The sequence below is a fragment of the Erinaceus europaeus genome, chromosome 10, assembly GCF_950295315.1.
Source record: "Erinaceus europaeus chromosome 10, mEriEur2.1, whole genome shotgun sequence".
Taxonomy (NCBI): Eukaryota; Metazoa; Chordata; class Mammalia; order Eulipotyphla; family Erinaceidae; genus Erinaceus; species Erinaceus europaeus.
In genome coordinates this window covers 3,393,324-3,416,505 of record NC_080171.1, presented here as the reverse complement: position 1 = coordinate 3,416,505, position 23,182 = coordinate 3,393,324, and positions in this window count along the sequence as shown.

Genomic DNA, 23,182 nt, shown 5'->3' with positions numbered 1-23,182 from the left:
AGTCTTCTGCTGCTCAGTACCAGTCTTCTCTTTTCTTTTTCTTTTTTTTTTAAGAGACTTTATTTTCCCCTTTTGTTCTTGTTGTCATTGTTATTGTTGTCATTGTTGTGGGATAGGACAGAGAGAAATGGAGAGAGGAGGGGAAGACAGAGATGGGGAGAGAAGGACAGACACCTGCACGCCTGCTTCACCGCCTGGGAAGCAACTCTCCGGCAGGTGGGGAGTCCAGGCTCGAACGGGGATCCTTATGCTGGTCCTTGCGCTTTGCGCCACATGCGCTTAACCCGCTGGCTACCGCCTGGCTCTCTTCTTTTTTTTCAAAGACTATCTTTTTAAAAAATATTTATTCCCTTTTGTTGCCCTTGTTTTATTGTTGTGGTTATTATTGTTGTTGTTATTGATGTCGTTGTTGGATAGGACAGAGAGAAATGGAGAAAAGAGGGGAAGACAGAGAGGGGGAGAGAAAGACAGACACCTGCAGGTCTGCTTCACCGCCTGTGAAGGGACTGCCCTGCAGGTGGGGAGCTGGGGGCTCAAACCAGGATCCTTATGCGTGTGCCATGTACGCTTAACCAGCTGTGCTACCTCCCAATTCCCTCTCTCTTTCTTTCTTTCTTTCTTTCTTTCTTTCTTTCTTTCTTTCTTTCTTTCTTTCTTTTTTTAATCTTATCGGATAAAGACAATCAGAAATCAAGGGGGGGATAGAGAGGGAAAGAAAGACACACCTGCAGCCCTGCTTCACCACTCACAGAGCTTCCCCCCTGCAGGTGGGGGCCGAGACCTCCAGCCCCCATCCTTGTGCTTTGTAACCTGCACTCAGCCAGGGGCGCCACCACCAGGCCCCAGTGCCGGACTCCTTGAGCACCCAACTCCCTGCTCCTGATGGCATGATGGAGCTTTCTCCCACCTCCAGTCTCTCTTCATGTCCATCCACACCAATCTGAACCCCGATATAATAAATGTGGCTTCTTGTTTTGTTTTTAACCAGAGCACTGCCCAGCTCTAGCTTATGGTGATGTGGGGGGATTGAACCTGAGACTTCAGAGTGTCAGGCTTGAGAGTCTCTTTGCATAACCGTTGTGCTGTCTACCCCCACTGGGTCCATACCAATAAAGTAAAGTTAGTTACTAGATAAATATGCGTCCGGGACCATCAGTATAAACCTCTGAGCTTGTTGGCCATGTAGACCAAGGTCCCTGCCCAGACAGACAGTGGGAATCGGGCATGTGCACTGTAACCGCAAGCCCAGAGGATTCCAAGGTGGCTGAAGATGAGAAGTGCTGGACTGGACAGAGGCGCGAGCTGGTGAAGGTCCCTTAGCCCAGATTCTTGCAGCTGCGGCCCGGACCACCTGTGCAGACTCCTCTCGGCCCCCCAGACTCACCTCCTCTCTCTCTTCCTCTCTCTCTCCCTCCCTCCCCGAGGCCGGGATGGTGCCCCTGGCCGCATACACACATCACCTTCTCTCTCTCCAGCCCCCAAACCACAGTCGTGTTGGTACAGCTTTCCACACGAACGGATTTTCATAAATGCTGAAAGCAAGTCACTCTGATTCAGAACCTCCAGGAATTCTGCCAGTCCTCCTTCTCCTCCCCTCCTCCTTTCTCCTCCTCTTCTTCCCCTCCTTCTCATCCCTCTCCTCTTCTTCCTCCTCTCCCTCCTCCCTTCCTCTTCCTCCTCCTTCTTCCCCTCTTCCTCCTCCTCCCCCTCTTCTTCCTCCTTCCCCCTTTTCCTCCTCTTCCTTCCCCTCTTCCTCCTCCTCCTCTTTCTCCTCCTCCCCCTCTTCCTCCTCCCCCTCTTCCTCCTCCTCCTCTTCCTCCTCCTCCTCTTTTTCCTCCTCCCTCCTCCCCCTCCTCCCCCTCTTCCTCCTCCTCCTCCTCTTTCTCCTCCTCCCTCCTCCCCCTCCTCCTCCTCTCTCTCCTCCTTCCCCTCTTCCTCCTCCTCCCTCTCTTCTTACTCCTCTCACCCTCCTCCTCCTCTTCTTCCTCCTCCTTCTCCAGGAAGTCAGCCAGTCCTCCTCTCCTCTTCCTCCTCCCCATCCCGCCTCCTCCTCCCCCTCCCCCTCTCCCCCCTAAAAGGCATGTGCGTGCCTCACTGGACAGCAATCTTGTTGTAGGTATCTCAGTGGATACTTAACTCCCACTCAACAATAAAGAAAATGAGTGAACAAAAGGGAGGACATCTTTGTCACTGCCATTTCTGCTTCACACTTAGTAACACTACTTCGTGCAGTAGATATGCTAATAACAAGTTTTGTTTCATAGTAAGTAAATTGCAGCCAGCTGCCTTTGGGACTCTAGGCCATTCCCCGCCCCCATGCAAATGCCCGTCGAGGCAAGTAGCCCCCCAGAGGCAAGAAATGTCTTTTTTCTAAAAAGAAGTAGAAACGCAAAGCAGAAATTGACTGAGTTTGGAGTATGGCACCAAAGTAAGAAAGCAGAAGTACACTAGAGTTTGCAGTGAGTACCTCCCTAATACTTCCTCTCCACTTTTCCAAGCTTTGGGTCCATGATTGCTCAACAATTTGTTTGGCTTTGTATGTTAACTCTCTTTTCAGTCACCAGGTTCCAGGTGTCATCAGGATGCCGGCCAGACTTCCCTGGATTGAAGACCCCGCCAATATGTCCTGGAGCTCAGTTTCCCCAGAGACCCACCCTACTAGGGAAAGAGAGAGGCAGACTGGGAGTATGGACCGACCAGTCAACGCCCATGTTCAGCGGGGAAGCAATTACAGAAGCCAGACCTTCTACCTTCTGCAACCCACAATGACCCTGGGTCCATGCTCCCAGAGGGATAGAGAATGGGAAAGCTATCGGGGGAGGGGGTGGGATATGGAGATTGGGCGGTGGGAATTGTGTGGAGTTGTACCCCTCCTACCCTATGGTTTTGTTAATTAATCCTTTCTTAAATAAAAAAATAAAAAAAAATGTTTTTTTTCTTAAGCTGATAAAGTTTAGTTTGTGCCAGTTTCTTTTTTAAAAAAAAAATGCCTTTACGATATAGGTTTCTGTTCACCCCACACCCTTGATACTATAGTCATTTAGTTAAAAAGAAAAGGGGGAATTGTTGTATGCTTTACATTGGGTAGTTCTTCCCCGCCAAGAGAATTGCATCAGTCCTGTTAATTTCGCGGGCCTGCTTGGCCCCGCCCCAAGGAACCCCGAGAGAGGGTTCCTGAGTCCGAGAGTTCCTGAGTTCCTGAGTTCGAGAGTTTGAGAGTTACAGAGTAAGAGAGAGTTCCACAGTGGAAGAGTTTCAGAGTGCCAGAGTTGGAGGGTTCCTGAGTTCCTGAGTTCCAGAGTAAGAGAGAGTGCTTGTGCCGCCGCAAAGAGACAGCAGAGTTCTGTTTGGTGATTAGTTTGTCTTAGTTTATGAATCGTTGTTCCTCAATAAAGAAATACAGCTTCCCTGCCCAGCCGTTGTCTCCGCGTCTCTGTTACCCGCCCGTGAAGCTAGCCGGCCCGGCAAGAGCCTTCCGAATTTTAACAACACCCTCGTCTCACAGGAATGTTGTTGAAATCAGACAGCTCTCGGAATAGAAAAGTATTTTAGCAAACAAATATCTGTGGGGTTGGAATCAACTTCAGTCATTCCCAAGGGCCATCCCTGGGTCTGCCTGGGGTTGGTCCCACGACAGTGGCCTGAAGAAGCACAGATACATACAGATTCCAGAGTCCCACCCACTGAGATGCGGACGGGGGAGGAATTTTCAGTGCAGAGGTTTTAAGACCTTCAGGCGTTTTTTTTTCCTTATGAAGCCCAATCTGGAAGAAGCTGATCTGTGAGACTCCGCTCACACTCCCTGACCCAGAGTCTAGATTCTTGGATGAGGGAAAAGGGATGCTCAGAGGCAAGATCTCAGAAGGCCCCGCTTCCCAGATTGTGCAAGTAGGGTCAGCTTCCTGAGAAAGAGCCCCAGAAGTGGAGTCAGGGTGGTGTCACACCTGGTTGAGCACATGTTACAATGCCCAAGGACCAGGGTTCACGCCCCCGATCCCCACCTGCAGAAGGACAGCGTCACGAGTGGTGAAGCAGGGCTTCAGGTGTCACTCTGTCTCTCTCCCTCTCTGTCTCCTGCTTCACTTGCAATTTCTGTCTTTCTCTCTTTCTTAAAAATTGTTTATTATATTTATTTATTTATTGGATAGATAAAGACAGAAATTGAGAGGAGGGGAGAGAAAGACAGAGAGAGAGAGAGAGATGCAACACTACGTCACCACTCGTGAAGCTTTCCCCTGCAGGTGGGGACAGGAGGCTTGAACCTGGGTCCTTATGCACTGTAACGTGCACTCAACCAGGTTCACCACCGCCTGGCCCATCTCTTTCAGATAAATAAAGATAATTTAAAATAGAACGAAAAAAGTTGAAAAGAGAGAGAGAGAGATCCGTGTTCCAGGCCTCTCATGCTATATCCTGGTGCCAGCCCTGCCTTCACCACCAGAAAGCAGAGCAGGTCTGGTGCACACGCTACTCTGTGGCCACCACTGCCCAGCCCCCATGAGAGCCTGGCTCTGGCCAGCTTCAGGATGAGACCCCACAGCTCAGCTGATGGCAGAGCCAGGTGAGCTGAGGACAAGGTGTCCTCAAAGCCTCAGAATTCCAGGCCCAACCACTGCAGCCTCATTAACGGCCGTTTTCCCTTAAGTGGGGAAGAGACAGACTGATTCCAACCTCATGCCACATGAAGTCTGACAGTGTCTGACCAGCAGGGTCCTTTGAAGAGCCTGCAGCTTGGCACCTAAATGAATCAGATTGTCAGTCCTTCAGACCCTGAGGGTGACCCTGAGTGCCTCCAGTGGTCAGGCCCTGAGAGGCTGCCAGCACCGGCCTTCAGCTTCTGAACACAAGGGCAAGTAAAGACCTACTTTCCTGGATGCCTGCCCCCTAGGGTCACAGAGGGGACTCCCTGGCCTCTCAGTAGTACATTACTAATGATTTAACGTTGATTTACAAAATGACAAGATAACTGGGGTACAACTCCACACCAATCCCACCACCAGAGTTCTGGATCCCAGTCCCTGCACTGGAAGCTACAGCAGTTCTCGCAAGGCTGCAGATAAGGGACGACTATTACTTCTACACCTCTATCTAGATTGGTATAGATAGGTCCTTTTTTTATATTTGGTCCCATCTTTTCCTTTCCAAGTCACATCTACACCTATTACTGTATCCAAATGTCCCTTCTTTTTTCCCCTTCTCTCTCCAGGTCCTGACAGAGTTGGAGTTCAAAGCCCTCTGGTCATCTCCCCCTAACATTTCTCGTCTCTCTGGGAGTATGGACCAAATATCTTCATGGGGAGCAGAAGGTGGAAGTTCTGGCTTCTGTCTTTGTTTTACAACTGGGCGTGGGAGTTGCCAGGTGGATCCATTCCCCCCAGCCTGTTTCTATCTTTCCCTACCTCACCTCCCATTTCTCATTTCTCTTGGGCTTTCCACGCTGTGTACCTACTAAGTGTGTCCAGCTCAGTGGCTGGCCATGCCGTGTACCTAATATATGTGTCCAGCTCAGTGGCCGGCCATGCCGTGTACCTACTAAATGTGTCCAGCTCAGCGGCCGGCCATGCCGTGTACCTGCTATATGTGTCCAGCTCAGCGGCGGGCCATGCCGTGTACCTGCTATATGTGTCCAGCTCAGTGGCCGGCCATGCCGTGTACCTGCTATATGTGTCCAGCTCAGTGGCCGGCCATGCCGTGTACCTGCTATATGTGTCCGGCTCAGTGGCCGGCCATGCCGTGTACCTGCTATATGTGTCCAGCTCAGTGGCCGGCCATGCCGTGTACCTGCTATATGTGTCCAGCTCAGTGGCCGGCCATGCCGTGTACCTACTATATGTGTCCAGCTCAGTGGGAGGCCCCCGGTATAGTCAACACCACAGCCTAAGGATAGCAATATCTTCTGAGAATCTGGCATTCAGCAATTTCTTCATTATAACATAAAGCCTATGTCTTAGCAATAAGATAATTGTTTTTTAAAAACATTTTATTTAGAAAAAAAAATTTTTAAAAAAGAATAGGAAAGGGGATGGGATACGGAGTTCTGGTGGTGGGAATTGTGTGGAGCTGTACACCTCTTCTATAATTTTGTCAGTGTTTCCTTTTTAAAATAAAATAAAAAGCTGGAAAAAAGAAATATATATATATATATATATTTTTTTTTTATTTAGGGGCTGGGTGGTGGCGCACCTGGTTGAGCACACACATTACAATGCACAAGGACCCAGATTCGAGCCCCCAGTCCCCACCTGCAGGGGGAAAGCTTCACGAGTGGTGAAGCAGGGCTGCAGGTGTCTCTCTGTCTCTCCCTCTCTATCTCCCCTACCCCCCTCAATTTCTGGCTGTCTCAATCCAATAAATAAAGATAATAAAAATTAAAATAATTGTATCTATTTGTTAATGAGAGAGATCCTATATATATATATATATATATATATATGTATATATATATATATATATACATATATATATATATATATAGTGCTAGGAATTGAATTCTGGAACTCATGCTTTTAAATCCAAACATCTACCAGTTACCACGCCAACTCCTGGACCACAAAAATGGGTACTTTTTTTCTTCTCTTTTTAAACAATGATAGGTATGTATTCTTAGGGGGCCTAGTGGTAGCACAGCTGGTTGAGTGCACACATTACAATGTGCAAGGACCCAGGTTTGAACCCCTGGTCCCCCCCTGCAGGGAGAAAGCTTCACAAGTGGTGAAGCAGGGCTGCAAGTGTCTGTCTGTCTATCACCCTCTACTCCCTCGATTTCTGGCTGTCTCTATCTAATAAATAAAGATAATAAAAGTAATTTTTTTTAATGCATTTTGAGGAATGTGTCATTAGGCAAATTTGCTGTGAGAGTATCAGAGAATGTAATCACTTAAACTTCAGTGGCAGAGCCCTGAGACACTGACTACTGGTCTAGCCGCCCTGACCCTATGGGACAACCTGTCCTTTGTGAACCGTAACATGATGACATGACACATGACTGCGTTCATGTCTTTTATTTTTTTTTAGTATTTACATCTTACTTTTATTTGCTTATTTATTTATTCCCTTTTGTTCCCCTTGTTTTATTAAAGTTATTCTTGTTGTAGTCGTTGTTGGATAGGACAGAGAGAAATGGAGAGAGGAAGGGAAGACAGAGAGAGGGAGAGAAAGACAGACACCTGCAGACCTGCTTCACCACCTGTGAAGCGACTGCCCTGCATGTGGGGAGCCGGGGGCTTGAACCGGGATCCTAACACTAGTTCTTGTGCTTTGCACCACTTGTGCTTAACCTGCTGTGCCCAACTGCGTTCATTTCTTTTTTTAAAAAAATCACCATTAGGACCCAGATATGTATTTTTTTTAATTTCCATTTTACAAGTGGAGAGACTGAGGCTCAGAATGGCTCAGAGCCTCACCTCACTGTTGTCCACTTAGCCCCTTATTCTATTTCATGAGGCAATGGCTTTTCCAGAAGTCCAAGGCTCCATTTTCAGAGGCTGTGGGCTGAGGTCGGTGTGTGTCTGTGTGTGGGCTTGTCGCACTCATTAGGGACCTCTCATCTGGCATCTCTAGAAATCTCAATGACCATATGTTCACATGCACGCAGCAAAATACCTACGAGTAGGAACAGAAGCAGTCATATAAAATCTCAGCTATAGAATTTTTTAATCATTTTATTTTTTAATATTTAATTTATTTTCTCTTTGAGAGAATCACCAGAGCACTGCTCAGTTCTGGCTTATGGTGGTGTGGGGAATTGAACCTGGGGCTTTGGAGCCTCAGACATGAGAGTCTCTTTGCATAACCATTATGCTATCTACCCCCGCCCTCAGCTATAGAATTTTAACAGATGTGTGATAGAATATTGGCTTCTCTATTATGCTAAACAATACAACCCATAGTGAGTCAAATTTCTATTACAATTACATGTTATTTAAAGAATGCTTTTAAAAATGTTTATGTACTTATTAATGAGAATGAGAAAGAGCAAACCAGAGCATGATTCGGACACATGCAATGTGACACTCAAGGATTGAACTCTGGAACTCCTGCTTGGGGGTCCAGGACTTTATCCAGCGCACCACATCCTGAGCAGCATGGGTGACGTGTCTGCACGATAGATGACAGTGCCGATGATGGTCCCAATAGGCCATACCTTGTAGCCTAGGCTGTAGTGCATCTGCGCAGGTGGCGCAAAGCGCAAGGACCCGCTCCAGGTTCGAGCCGCCGGCTCCCCACCTGCAGGGGAGTCGCTTCACAGACAGTGAAGCAAGTCTGCAGGTGTCTGTCTTTCTCTCCTCCTCTCTCTATTTCTCTCTGTCCTATCCAACAATGACAACATCAATAATAACAACAATAACTACAACAATAAAAATAACCAGGGCAACAAGAAGGAAATAAATACATTAAGTATTAAAAAAAAAAAAAAAGGCGGGGAAACAAAAGTTCCCATTTAAGGGCACGACCAGCAAAGGGGAAAGGCTTATGAATCTACAGCCTCCCCCTTCCCTGCTCACCCAGGGCACACACCTAATCAGCCCAGACTGCAGACAGCAGACAGTGGAGACAAGTATATTTGGGTGGGGAGGGAGAGGAGGTGTGCGTGACTGTCGTCACATTCAGGTTGTGTACAGGCTGCCAGGCTTGCTCAAGCAATTCTACATCACCCAGAAATACAGACTTGGAAACAGAGTCGAGCAGGATGAAGGACAGAACCACACATGGTGATGGTGGAAGACAGGAATCCCCTGAATTTACAAGCTGGCCAGCATGGAAGCGGGGGATAGGTTAGCCGGTGTGGGGGTACAAAGTATGAAGAAGCTTAGGGAGTCAGGCGGTAGTGCAGTGGGTTGAGCACAGGTAGTACAAGGACCAGCATAAGGATCCTGGTTCGAGCCCCTGGCTCCCCACCTGCAGGGGAGTCGCTTCACAGGTGGTGAAGCAGGTCTGCAGGTGTCTGTCTTTCTCTCCCCCTCTCTGTCTTCCCCTCCTCTCTCCATTTCTCTCTGTCCTATCCAACAACAACGATACATTTTTTTTTTATCTTTTATTTTATTTTTTTTACATTCCCCAGTTTCCCATATAACAATACAACCCCCACTAGGTCCTCTGAATCCTTCTTGGACCTGTATTCTCCCCACCCACCTACCCCAGAGGAGTCTTTTACTTTAGTGCGCTACGCCAATTCCATTTCAGGTTCTACTTGTGTTTTCTCTTCTGATCTTGTTTTTCTTTTTCTTTTTTTTTTTTTATTCTTTTTTATTTAAGAAAGGATTAATTAACAAAACCATAGGGTAGGAGGGGTACAACTCCACACAATTCCCACCGCCCAGTCTCCATATCCCACCCCCTCCCCCGATAGCTTTCCCATTCTCTATCCCTCTGGGAGCATGGACCCAGGGTCATTGAGGGTTGCAGAAGGTAGAAGGTCTGGCTTCTGTAATTGCTTCCTCGCTGAACATGGGCGTTGACTGGTCGGTCCATACTCCCAGTCTGCCTCTCTCTTTCCCTAGTAGGATGGGTCTCTGGGGAAGCTGAGCTCCAGGACACATTGGTGGTGTCTTCAATCCAGGGAAGTCTGGCCGGCATCCTGATGACACCTGGAACCTGGTGACTGAAAAGAGAGTTAACATACAAAGCCAAACAAATTGTTGAGCAATCATGGACCCAAAGCTTGGAAAAGTGGAGAGGAAGTATTAGGGAGATACTCACTGCAAACTCTAGTATACTTCTGCTTTCTTACTTTGGTGCCATATTCCAAACTCAGTCAATTTCTGCTTTGCGTTTCTACTTCTTTTTTTTTTTTTTTTACATGCATAACATTCCCCAGATTCCCATTTAGCAATACAACCCCCACTATTTCATTCATCATTTTTCATGGACCTGTATTCTCCCCACCCACCCACCCACCCCAGAGTCTTTTACTTTGGTGTAATACTCCAATTCCATTTCAGGTTCGACTTGTGTTTTCTTTTCTAATCTTGTTTTTCAACTTCGGCCTGAGAGTGAGATCATCCCATATTCATCCTTCTGTTTCTGACTTATTTCACTCAACATGAGTTTTTCAAGGTCCATCCAAGATCGGCTGAAAACGGTGAAGTCACCATTTTTTACAGCTGAGTAGTATTCCATTGTGTATATATACCACAACTTGCTCTGAATGACTCTGAAAATGTCCAATAGTTCTAGGTTATCTATCTCTTCATTTAGCTCCCTTATGTCTTTACTGATTTTCTTCCTGGATGATCTGTCAAGTTGAGATAGTGGGGTGTTGAAGTACCCTACTATGATTGTGTTACTGTTAATATATTGCTGTAGCTCTTTCAGTAGAAGTTTGATGTATTTAGATGGCTTCTCATTGGGTGCATAGATATTAATAATTGTTAAGTCCTCTTGATTGACTGATCCTCTGAGCATTAAGTAGTGTCCATTCCTATCTTTTTTAATCTTATGTATTTTAAAGTCTATCATGTCAGATATGAGAATAGCTGTTCCTGCCCTTTTTTGTGGGCCATTGGCTTGAATGATAGTTTTCCATCCTTTCACTTTAAGTCTGTGTTTGTCTTGTTGCATTAGGTGAGTTTCCTGTAGACAACATATTGTTGGGTTGTGTTTTCTGATCCATCTTCCTACTCTGTGTCTTTTAATAGGTGAATTCAGGCCATTCACATTTATTGATATCAAAGATTGAAGATATTTTAACGCCATTCTTGTAGAGTTTTAGAGTGTTTTGATATATGTTCTATTTGTGGTGGTCTGGTTGTTTATAGGAAACCTTTCAGAACTTCTTTCAAGGCAGGCTTGGTGATGGTTGCTTCCTTCAACTGTTGCCTGTCTGAGAAGGTTTTGATGCTTCCATCTAGTCTGAATGACAGTCTAGCAGGATATAGTATTCTTGGCTGAAAGCCTTTCTCATTGAGCACTCGATAGATATCTTGCCATTCTCTTCTGGCCTGTAGTGTTTGTGTGGAGAAGTCTGCTGCTAATCTTATGGGTTTTCCTTTGTAGGTGACTCTTTGTTTTTCTCTTGCAGCCTTGAGGATCCTTTCTTTATCCTTATTCCTTTCCAATCTAAGTATGACATGTCTTGGTGTCTTTAGGTCTGGGTTAATTCTGTTTGGGACCCTTTGGGCTTCTTGAATCTTTATGTCTTTGGTGTTGTCTAGACTAGAGAAATTTTCAGCTATTATGGCCTGGAGAATGCTTTCTTCCTCCCCTTCTCTTTCTTCCTCTAGTAAGCCAATAATGCGTATATTGTTTCTTTTGAAGTCATCCCATAGGACTCTGTTGTTGTTTTCAGCATCTCTTAATCTCTTTTTGAGATCTCTTACTTCTTCTTCAGTTGTCTCTAATTCATCCTCAATCTTGCTAATTCTGTCTTCAGCCTCACTGATTCTATTCTCTCTGCCCTCTACTGCTTTCTGGAGTTCATCTATTTTGTTGCCCTGCTCTGATGCTGTTTTAGCTTGTTCAGCTAGTTGCCTTCTTAGCTCAGCAATTTCAGCTTTCAGCTCTCTAATAACCATGAGATAATTAGAATTTTCTTCCATATTCTCATTTGTTGTTCCTGCAGTTCTGATTACAATTTTTTCAAATTCTTTACTCACTCCTGTTATTATTTCCTTAGCTAATGTTTGGATGTTGAACTCATTGTTTTGTGCTTCACCCTCTGGAGGACTTTTAGCTGGACTCTTGTCCTGGTTCGAGTCTCCATTATTTTTTCTTGTTGTTTTAAGCATTTTATATAAGTTAACAGTTTTTTCAATCCCTGAGTTGGAGTTCAGTGGTGTAAAAGCCTCTTTTTTTTCCCCTGTAGGCTCTGGTAGCCTGAGGGCTTTTAAACTATCAATAGGCTTCTTGGCTTAATCAATGACTCCTGACCAAGAGATAAAGCAGGGTGTGGCAGAGATAATCCAGTGGTTATGCAAAGAGACTTTCACAGCCCTTCAGCTATGCCACCGAGGTATAGGTCTTCTCCTGAGTTTCCCGGTTAGATCTCTGTGCCCTGGTGTCCCTCCCTGTTGCTGCTCCAGATTCTGAGGGTAGTAGCAATGGAGACTCAGAGTTGTACTTGGTGAGTCTCTGGGGAATCCTTTCCTCCCTTCAGCTGTCCCCTTGTTGGTGGAGCAGACTGGAGGTGGTGTCTCCACTGACAAACTGTCGAACTGTTAGCAGTCACTTAATCTCTCCTTAGGCCCCTCTCTCCTCTCTGTCACCAGCCACGCGTGTTTGTACTCACGGGTGATTTACTGGGTTTCTGTGGTCATTCTAGTCCTGTCTTGTTTCGGTCCGGGTGGTCTCCTTTGGTATTCCTGGTTGAACAGACATATCAAGCATGGACCATGTGCCGGTCCCTGTTCGGGCACCAAATGCCGGGCTAGCTTCGCGGGTGGGAGAGAGATGACCAGGGGCTCATGGCTCAGCTGGGAACGCAGTTCAATCTTTATTGATGAGCAGGGATGCAGTGCAATCCAACAACGATACATTTTTTAAATTTTTTATCATCTTTATTGGATAGAGACAGTCAGAAATCAAGAGGGAAGGGGGTGATAGAGATGGAGAGAGGAAGAAACACACCTGCAGCGAGAGAGGAAGAAACACACCTGCAGCCCTGCCTCACCACTCGCAAAGCTTTCCCCATGCAGGTGGGGACCAGCGGCTTGAACCGGGTCTCTGCACATTGTAATGTGTGTGCTTAACCAGATGTGCCACTGCCTGGTCCCCCTCCCTCTCCTTTCTCAATTTCTTCCTGTCCTATCCAATAAAATGGAGGGAAAAAATGGCCTCCAGGAGCAGTGGATTCATAGTGTTGCCACCAAGCCCCAACAATAACCCTGAAGGAAAAATTAATGAATAAATATAGTCTTGCCAGGGCCATGACTAATCATGGGCACAACCCTCTTATCCTATGGTTTTGTCAATGTTTCCTTTTTATAAGTAAAAAATAAAAAATAAAAAAGCAAAGGAGGCTTTCCATTCTCTCAATATGATCTGAAGAGCCCCATAACTGGAAGAGGGGCAGAGACCTCAACGTAGGACTTCACAGCGCTCTACGGGTCTTCTCACAGGCACGGGCACGGGCACGGGCTTGTTCATGGCTCACCCCGACCCTGTAAGCACCAGGTAAGGCGAAGCTACCAGTCCCAGTGCACAGTGTGACAGAGGGGCCCCAGAGAATGTGGTGACTTGGCCAAAAGACTTGGTCAGTCACCAGAGGGCTCCGAACTCCATCAGGACCGAGAGAGAAGAGAAGGGAGGGACATTTGGATGCAGTGATGGGTGGAGGTGTGATTTGGAAAGGAAGAGAAGAGGGGATCAAAAAAAAAACGGGGGGGGGGGGGGCGGGGGGAGTCGGGCTGTAGCACAGCGGGTTAAGCGCAGGTGGCGCTAAGCTCAAGGACCAGCGTCAGGATCCCGGTTCGAGTCCCCGGCTCCCCACCTGCAGGCAGGTCCCTTCACAGGTGGTGAAGCAGGTCTGCAGGTGTCTGTCTTTTTCTCCCTCTCTCTGTCTTCCCCTCCTCTCTCCATTTCTCTTTGTCCTATCCAACAACAACGGCATCAATAATAACTACAACAATAAAACAACAAGGGCAACAAAAGGGAATAAATAAATAAAATTAAATTTAAAAAAAGGGGGGGCAAATATACACAAATATAGACAGATAGTTGCAGAAATAATAGTTGACCCATATCTCCGACCTTGCTATAGCTTCCAGGAGAGGGGCTTGGGGACCCAGAACTCTGATGGTGGGAACTGTGCGGAGTTGGACCTGTTATACTGTCATTTTGTCCTTTACTTTTTTTTTTTTTGTAATCAGAGAAGTGCTCAGCTCTGGCTAATGGCGGTATGGAGATAAAACCTGCAACTTTGGGGAGTCGGGCGGTAGCAGCTTAAGCGCACATGGCGCAAAGCACAAGGACCTGCGGAAGAATCCCACTTAGAGCCCCCGGCTCCCCACCTGCGGGGGAGTCGCTTCACAGGCGGTGAAGCAGGTCTGCAGGTGTCTGTCTTTCTCTCCCCTTCTCTGTCTTCCCCTCCTCTCTCCATTTCTCTCTGGCCTATCCAACAACGACGACATCAATAAGGACAATAATAACTACAACAATGGTACCAAAAGGTAATAAGTAAATAAATAAATATTTTTTTAAAAAACCTGCAACTTTGGAGTCTCAGGCAGAGAATATTTTTGCATATTCATTACGTTATCTCTCCCAGACCTTTTCTTGTAATTTTGTAAATCACTAATGAAATAAAATTAAAATATGTTAGTATATATCTCATAGCAAAATTAATTACTCACATAGAAAAAAAGATCAAATAAAGGCCAGTGAAGCAGACAACCAGGGCCTAGAACCTGGGTTGTTATTACTAATCCAGCTACTTTCTTTCTTTTTAATTAATTATTTATCTATTCCCTTTTGTTGCCTTGTTTTTTTATTTTATTGTTGTTGTAGTTATTGTTGTTGTAACTGATGTTGTCGTTGTTGGATAGGACAGAGAAATGGAGAGAGGAAGGGAAGACAGAGAAGGGTAGAGAAAGACAGACACCTGCAGACCTGCTTCACCGCCTGTGAAGCGACTCCCCTGCAGGTGGGGAGCCGGGGGCTTGAACCAGGATCCTCACGTGCATCCTTGCGCTTTGCACCAATATGCACTTAATCCGCTGCGCTACCTCCCGACCCCCTATTCCAGCTACTTTCAACCAACACAGCTCAGGTAGGTCAGGAACATGATGAGAAATTCAAATACACATTCTTTCACACATGCAAACACACCTTCAACAGGAACTAGTGATTCATTCAACAAACATTTATTGAGCTCTGACTGGGCTAACAGCCCTGTGTTAGAGGCTGAGGGAAGAACAAGATTAGATATGGGGAGAAAGAACATGAGTCAGAAGAAGTCGAGGTGTTATGGGGTGACGGACAGACAGCCATGTTTCCCCTGGGGTCAGGAAACCAGGCTGGTGCCCAGGTCCAGTCTGTGAGTCGCGGCTTGAGACTGTGCCTGTTTTCTTATGCTTCTCGCTGGGTCTTTGTGCCTCCATCCTACTGCCCCAGGGTTTTTTTTTTTTCTTTCTTTCTTTCTTTCTTTCTTTTCTACAGGTAGAGAATGAGAGGCAGAAAGGGAGAAAGGGGCCAGGTGCATCTGGTAGAGCGCACATGTTGCCATGCACAACGACCTGGGTTCAAGTCCGCAGTCCCCACCTGTAGAGGGGAAGCTTTGCAAGTGGTGAAGCAGTGCTGCAGGTCTCTCTCTCTGTCTGTCTCTGTCTCCCCCGTCCCTCTCGATTTCTGGCTGTCTATATCCGATAAATAAAAACAATAAAATATAGGGGCCTGGTGGTGGCTCACCTGGTTCAAGCCCCCAGTCCCCACCTGCAGGGGGAAGCTTTGCGAATGGTGAAGCAGTGCTGCCGGTGTCTCTCTCTCTCTCTCTCTCTCTCCAACTCCATCTCTCCCTTCCCTCTCAATTTCTGGGTGTCTCTATCCAACAAATAAATAAATATAATTTTTTAAAAGAATATATTAAAAAAAGATAATAAAAATTTTTTTAAAACGAGGAAAAGAGAGAGGGAGAGGACCTGGGGTGACAGCATCATGGTTCTGCAAAAGACTCTCCTGCCTGACGCTCTAAGGTCCCAGGTTCAATCCCCAGGACCACCATCAGCCACAGCTGAGAATGACTCTGGTGTGTATGTCTTTCTATCGCTCTCATTAAAATAAAATACGAGAGAGACAGGGCACGCACAGCACTAGTCCCAGTGTTGTGGCCGTCCCCACTTTTTCAAAACCATGCCACCCACAGCTTCCAGAGGGCCAGCTTCCAAGGTAAGTTCCCCAGGACCTGAGCCTTGTTGCTTAGCTCCGGGCAAAGGCTGGTGGATGTTTAACTGTTTGGGTGGGACTGGATTGCCTTTGGAGCCAGAGATGAGCAAGAAACAGCCCTTCCTGACAGTATTCACTGGAAGAAGATACTTTGTAAGCGTCACTGGGGCTCCACCCCTCTAGACAGACATTTTTCAGACAGAAAAGGGGGGGGGGATAGAGAGAGAGAGAAAGACACTGCAGATCAAAGCTAGAGCATCCAAATTTGCATAGGAAAACAGTGCTAAAGCTTCAGAAATACTTGAGCACTGACAAGGTCCTTTCTGAGAGCCTTTAGTTATAAGATCCTCCTAAATGAATCCTCTCAAGGTCTAGCTGTCTTTATCAAACCCCAGGACAATTACATAAGACTGTTGGGAATGGAATGGGCCCAGGACCCCGGAAATTCCAACATCATCCTAGGTAAGAAGTGCTCTGGAAGGCAGGGGTAGACAGCATAGTGATTATGCAAAGAGACTCTCATGTCTGAGGCTCCAAAGTCCCAGGTTCAGTCCCCTGCACCTCCATAAGCCAGAGCTGAACAGTGCTCTGGGTATTATCTCTGTCCTGCCAAGACCTGGCAACTTCCAGAGAAGTGAAATCAGTTCACTCCATATCTTTCTGTCTTTAGAGGTAAGTTTCAAAATAAAAGCCTGCAAGCCTCAGCATGTCTCAAGCCATGGGTTCAATCCCTGACAGCACAAAGAAGCATCAAGTAAGGCACTAAGGAAACTCTACCAATGAAAGTGAAGTGTTTTGCGCCCTCTCTATCGTATCTGCAATGCTCTTGCTTCTCCTTTCTCCTCTCTCTCTCTCTCTCTCAAAAAGTTGTAGAATAAAAGGTTGGGGAGGAGTTGGCTCAGTTGTGTTGTGCATACATGAGGCCTTGGGTTTATTTCCTAGAGATTTAAAAATAATAATAATCAGGGTGGGGATAGATAGAATAATGGTTATGCAAAGAGTCTCTCATGCCTGAGGTTCTGAAGTCCCAGGTTCAACCCCCACATCACCATAAGCCAGAGCTTATCAGTGCTCTGTTATCATCATCATCATCATCATCATCACTAGGAAAAGACAGAAACAGGCTGGGGGATGGATCCACCTGCCAATGTCCATGTCCAGCAGAGAAGCAATTCCAGAAGCCAGAACTCTCACCTTCTGCTCCCCATAAATAGTTTGAGTCCATACTCCCAGAGGGGGAGAAATATTAGGAAAGATGACCAGAGGGCTCTGAATTCCAATCTATCAGGACCCAGAGAAAGAAGGGGGGGGGGAGGAAGGGTACTTGGAAGTAGTAGGTGTGACTTAGGAAAAAAAAAAAAGGCAGAACCATTCAAAAAATGGGCAAATATATAGAGATATATACAGATAGTTATAGAAATAATAGTCAACCCATATCTGTGATCTTGGGAGAACTCAGAACTCTGGTGGTGGGGAAGGTGTGGAATTATACCTGTTATCTTATAATTTTGTAAATCAATATTAAATCACCATAAAATTTATTATTTTTTTCCACCGCTCTGGTCACCAAAGGTCTGTGTCCCCACCCCCACCCCCATAAATAACCACTTTATTTCTCCCACAGTCTTGAAAATAGGTTGATATGTTGTTGGGGTTTTTTTTTTTCCACATTTGTATATTCAATTGTCTATATTGCACATATGAATGGAATGGATTGAACTGAAGAAGATCATGCTCAGTGAAGCAAGTAAAGAGGTAGAAGGGGGCCAGGCAGTGGCATACCGGGTTAAGCACACAAAATACTCAACACAAGGGCCCAAGTTCAAGCAGGGGGAAGCTTCATGAGTGGTGAAACAGTGTTGGCAGTAACTCTCTCTTTCTAGCCTATTTGAATCACGAGAAATAATCATTTACATCCATACAGATATTGGGAGTAGAAGGAGAGCATTGGGTATAAAAGGCTACATATAGAGATGAACTGAGGGGGCCAGAGGGTGTCACACCTGGCTGAGCACACATTACAGTGCGCAAGGACCCGGGTTCAAGCCTGGTGTGGGCGGGGTGGGTGGGGTCGGGGGGTGAAGTGAGGCTGCTGAAACAGCACAGCTTAGCTAAAATGAACTTGAGGCCCCAAACCCTGGCACACATGGAAGTATCTGCAATGTTTTCTTTTCTTTTTTTAAAAAATTTATTCTCTTTCTTTATTGCATAGAGACAGCCAGAAATCGAGGGGAAGGGTAATACAGAGAGGAAGAGAGAGAGGCACCTGCAGTCCTGCTTCACCACCCGTGAATCTTTCCCCCTGCAGGTGGGGACCAGGGGCTTGAACCCAGGTCCTAGGGCACTATGGTGTGTGTGCTCAACCAGGCGCACCACTGCCCTGGTCCCCTCTCTATCTCCCCCTCCCCTTTCAATTTCTCTCTGTCTCTATACAATAATAAATATATAATTTGGGGAGTCGAGCGGTAGCGGGTTAAGTGCTCGTGGCGCAAAGGACCGGCATAAGGATCCCAGTTTGAGCCCCCAGCTCCTCACCTGCAGGGGAGTCGCTTCACAGGCAGTGAAGCAGGTCTGCAGGTGTCTGTCTTTCTTTCCTTCTCTCTGTCTTCTCCTCCTCTCTCATCAACAACAACATCATCAACTACAACAACAATAAAAAGACAACAAGGGCAACAAAAGGGAAAAATAAATAAATAAATAGGTATATGGCTCTTTAAAATATATATATATGTATATAATTTTAAATAAAGATAATTTAAAAGTTAAAAAGAAAGAGAAGAAGAAGGAGAAAGAGGAGAAGGAGAGGAGGAGGAGGAGTCTGAGAAGCCCATTCTCAGCTCAAGCTGTCTCTTAGGGAAGCAATTCATCACACCTAGGGGTGTTCCTGGAATTGCCTTGGGAGGCACTGAATGCCTGAATGAAGTGCTCTAGGAAGCTGGGTGTTTTGAAAAGCAAAGAGAAGCTTTATGCTGAAACAAAAATACTTGTCCCCAGGGTCATTCATCAGCATCTAGTGGGATGCAGCAAAGGAGCTCCAACGGGGGTGAAATAAAATGAAATAACAGAAGCACCGATCAGTCCCAATGTCCACACCAAGTCCCCAGCGATGGCTTTGAAGAATCAAGTTCCCACCTGGTTCTCCTCTCCTCCTGCAATGTGAGTGTAAGATGTGAGGCCCAGAGGGCCGGGCGGTAGCGCAGTGGGTTAAGCTCACTACCACACTGAAACTCAAGGGCCAGCAGAAGGATCCCAGTTCGAACCCCCAGCTCCCCACCTGCAGGGGGTGTCGTTTCACAGGTGGTGAAACAGGTCTGCAGGTGTCTTTCTCTCCCCCTGTCTCTGTCTTTTTCTCCTCTTTCCATTTCTCTCTGTCCTATCCGGCAACAACAACATCAATAACAACAATAATAATAACCACAACAATGATAAAAACCACAAGGGCAACTAAAAAGAGGAAAATAAATAAATAAATAACATACTTAAAAAAAAAAAAAAAAGATGTGAGGTCAAGCTGAAAAGGGGGCCTGGTGACACCCAGGCAAAAGGCCTGCACGAGACACTCTAGGGAGAAAGATTCCCTCTAGATTTCACAGTGGTTCTGCTTTTAATATCACTTTCATTTTCACAACAGAAACAGGATTTGGTGACTCTTACAGGCAGTTGCATCACTGAGGAAAGGACAGAGAGAAATTGAGAGGAGAGAGGAAGACAGAGAGGGAGAGAGAAATATAGGCACCTGCAGACCTGCTTCACCATTTGTGACGTGTCCTCGCTGCAGGTGGGGAGCCAGCGGATGGAAAAAGGATCCTGGTGCGGGTCCTTGTGCTTCATACTATGTGCTTCAAACCGGCGTGCCACCCACGGGTCCGCCCCTCAGTGGTCTTTCTTCAGTCTGATACTTGCTTTTGTATTTGTGTAAATCTAGTCCAACACTGCTTTTTAAAAAATTTTACAGTCCACCTTTTAAAAGGCAACTTCATTTTTTTAAATATTTATTTATTTATTTATTGTATCAGAGCCCTGCTCAGCCCTGGATGATGATGGTGCAGGGGCTTGAACCTGGGACTTTGGAGCCTCAGGAAGGAAAGTCTCTTTGCAGAACCATTCTGCTCTCTACCCACTAAAAGGCAACTTAATTTACAAGTGGTTGGGATATGCTCATAGCTCAGGCTCTCAGCAAAAATGGGTCCTGACATGAGGTCATCCAGCAGGGGTTAGTGCTCTATCCTTTTATTATTTTGTTTTATAATTTTTATTTATAAAATGGAAACACTCACAAGACCATAGGATAAGAAGGGTACACCTCCACACAATTCCCATCCCCTCCCCTGATAGCTTTCCTATTCTTTATCCCTCTGGGAGTATGGACCCAAGGTCATTGTGGGGTACAGAAGGTGGAAGGTCTGGCTTCTGTAATTGCTTCCCCGCTGAACATGGGTGTTGGCAGGTGGATCCACACTCCCAGCCTGTTTCTCTCTTTCCCTAGTGGGGCAGGGCTCTGGGGAAGCGGAGCTCCAGGACACATTGGTGGGGTTGTCTGTCCAGGGAAGTCTGGTCGGTCGGCATCATGCTGGCGTCTGGAACCTGGTGGCTGAAAACAGAGTCTCTTTTTGAAAGTTGGTTGTGCCTTCAAAGTTCGGTGAGCGTTCTAGGCTTCTCTCAAGGAGCTGCGAGTCACCTTGTCAAATCAGAGGGGCTTGTGTCCCGCTGAATTACTGATTTTGAATGAAGCAAGGCAGCAAGTACAATATGAGGTCGACTTGAGTGCTGACAGTGATTTTTTATTTTCTGAATTTTTCCACTGGCACTGACCGTCCTCCCAACACTCTCCAGGACACATTGGTGGGGTCGTCCTTCTTCTAACTCATTAACTGTTCCCCACATGGCTCAGTAGAACGTCCTCCTTTAGCTTATCACAAAGATGTCCTCAAGCCTCTCTCTCCTCAGACCTCCCAGGGCTCGTCTGCTTCCAGACAGAAAGGGATTCCCTCCCACGTTTCCTTCCCGTGACAATAAAGGTATCATGCCTGAGTATTGGGTTTGTTTTTCCTTTATTGGTGGGATTCAGGACTTACAGTCAACAATAAAAGACAGCAGTGGGCACCTGTGTCACATTGCTGTTTTCCACATCACAGGCTACTCACCCCTGCCCCCCACCTGGGTCCTCCACCATCATGTTCCAGGACTTGAAAAGTCCTTGACTTTGGGGCAATACACCAGAGTGTTGGTTATTTTTAACATTGCCATTAAGATCTTTTTTTTTTTCATTTTATAATAGGATGTCAAAATCAATCTGTAACTGCCTGCTGCCTACACAAACACTGAGCTATTGTGTCAATAGCCAGGTGAATATTTCACTCTATCTCCCAGCTGCCATCGCAAGGGAGATGTTCCCATTTGCCAGGTGCCCGGGAGCTGGCTCTCTATAAAGCGCATTATCCTGGGGGGAGGGGGTTGTAACAGATGAGCATTCTGGGGCTGCTAACTGTCCCATAGACAGGTGGGAGAGTCAGCATAAGGGTTATGCAAAGAGACTCTCATGCCTGAAGCTTTAAAGTCCCAGGTTTAATCCCCTACACCACTATAAAGTAGAGCTGAGCAGTCCTCCGGTTAAGGGGAAAAAAAAAAAAAAAAAGGTGGTCTGGGAGGTGGCGCAGTGGTAAAGCTTTGGACTCTCAAGCATGAGGTCCCGAGTTCGATCCCCGGCAGCACATGTGCCAGAGAGATGTCTGGTTCTTTCTCTCTCCTATCTTTCTCATAAATATATAAAATCTTAAAAAAATAATAAAAGTAAAATCTAAAAACAATGAATAAATAATAAGTAAATAAAGTGAAAATAAGAAAGACATGGTACCACAGAACAGGGTGTACTAGGCTGGCACAACAGCCCACTGCACAGTGAACTGCTTCCCTGTGCAAGCCACCCAGGCTCAAGCCTGGCCCCCCAGACCACTGAAGGGAGTTTTGGCATTGTCTCTTTCACTCTCTCTATTTAAAAAGAAAGAAAGAAAGAAAGAAAGAAAGAAAGAAAGAAAGAAAGAAAGAAAGAAAAGAAAAAAGGTTTCCCATTTAAATGTTAAATGGGAAACTGGGGAATGTTATGCATGTACAAACTATTGTATTTACTGTTGAATGTAAAACATTAATTCCTCAATAAAGAAATAAATTTTAAAAAAAGAAAAGAAAAAAGGTGGGGGTAGGCAGTGGCACACCTGGTTAAGCACACACATTACAGCACACAAGGACCCAGGTTCAAGCCCCCATCCCCAACTGCAGGGGGGAAGGTTTCACGAGTGGTGACACAGTGCTGTTGATGTCTCTCTCTCCTTCTCTGTCTCCCCCTTCCTCTGCTTCCTCTGAATTTCTGGCTGTCTCTATCCAATAAATAAATAAATATATTTTAAAAAGTTGAAAGAGAGAGAGTAGCTAGGGATGTGACTCAGTGGTAGAAACAAGGACAAGTCTCAAGCTGCAGCCACAACTCCACCTATGACAAGAGTGATGGCCTGGTTCTCTCACATTCATTCATATCCTCCCTCTCTCACTCTCTCTCTCTCAATTTGCTTGCCGTGTTTTTGTCATCACCAGACTTCACTGTTCTGGGATGAATTTCTCAGAGAGAGAGACAGAGGCAAAGAGACCAGAAGAGAGAGAGGGAGAGTAAAAGACCTCCTCACAGCACGAAGCTTCCACACATGTGGTGGGGCCAGGCTTGAACCTAGGCTCTGTGCTTGATAAAGCAGTCTACTAAGTGAATTATTGTGCCAGCCCCATTGTCTCTCAAAAAAGAGGAGAGGGGAGGAGAGGTAAAGGGGGAGGAGGAAGAGGAGAAAGTAAAAAGAGGGGGAGGCAGGAAAGGGGAAGTGAAGAGTAGGGGTTGGAGAAAGGGGAAAGAGGAAGGGAAGTGAGAGAGGAAGGAGTGAGGAGGGAGAGAAAGCTACAGCAGAAGCAGGGGCGGGGAGGCAGTTCATCTTATCAGAGCACAGAATCCCATTGTTGGTGGCCCCTGGAATCCCAAATTCAATCCCCACACCGATTTACACCAGAACTGAGCAGTACTCTGACATTTCTCTCAGTAATATACAAACAAACAAATCAATCAATCATTTTAAAAAATTCTTATATTTGTTAATGAGGAAGAGAAGGAGGAGAAAGAGAGAAAGAAGCAGAGTATCATTCTGGTACTTGGGTTGTTGGCGATAGGACTCTGGAGCTCATGCATGAGAGTCCAGTGCCTAACCCCACTGCCTTACCTCCTGGACTTGAAATTTCTTTATTAAATGAAGAAGGAGGTGGTGGTGGAGGAGGAGACAGAGGAGGCAGAAGAAGAGGAGGAGGAGGAGGAGAAACAGGAGGAGGAGAAAGA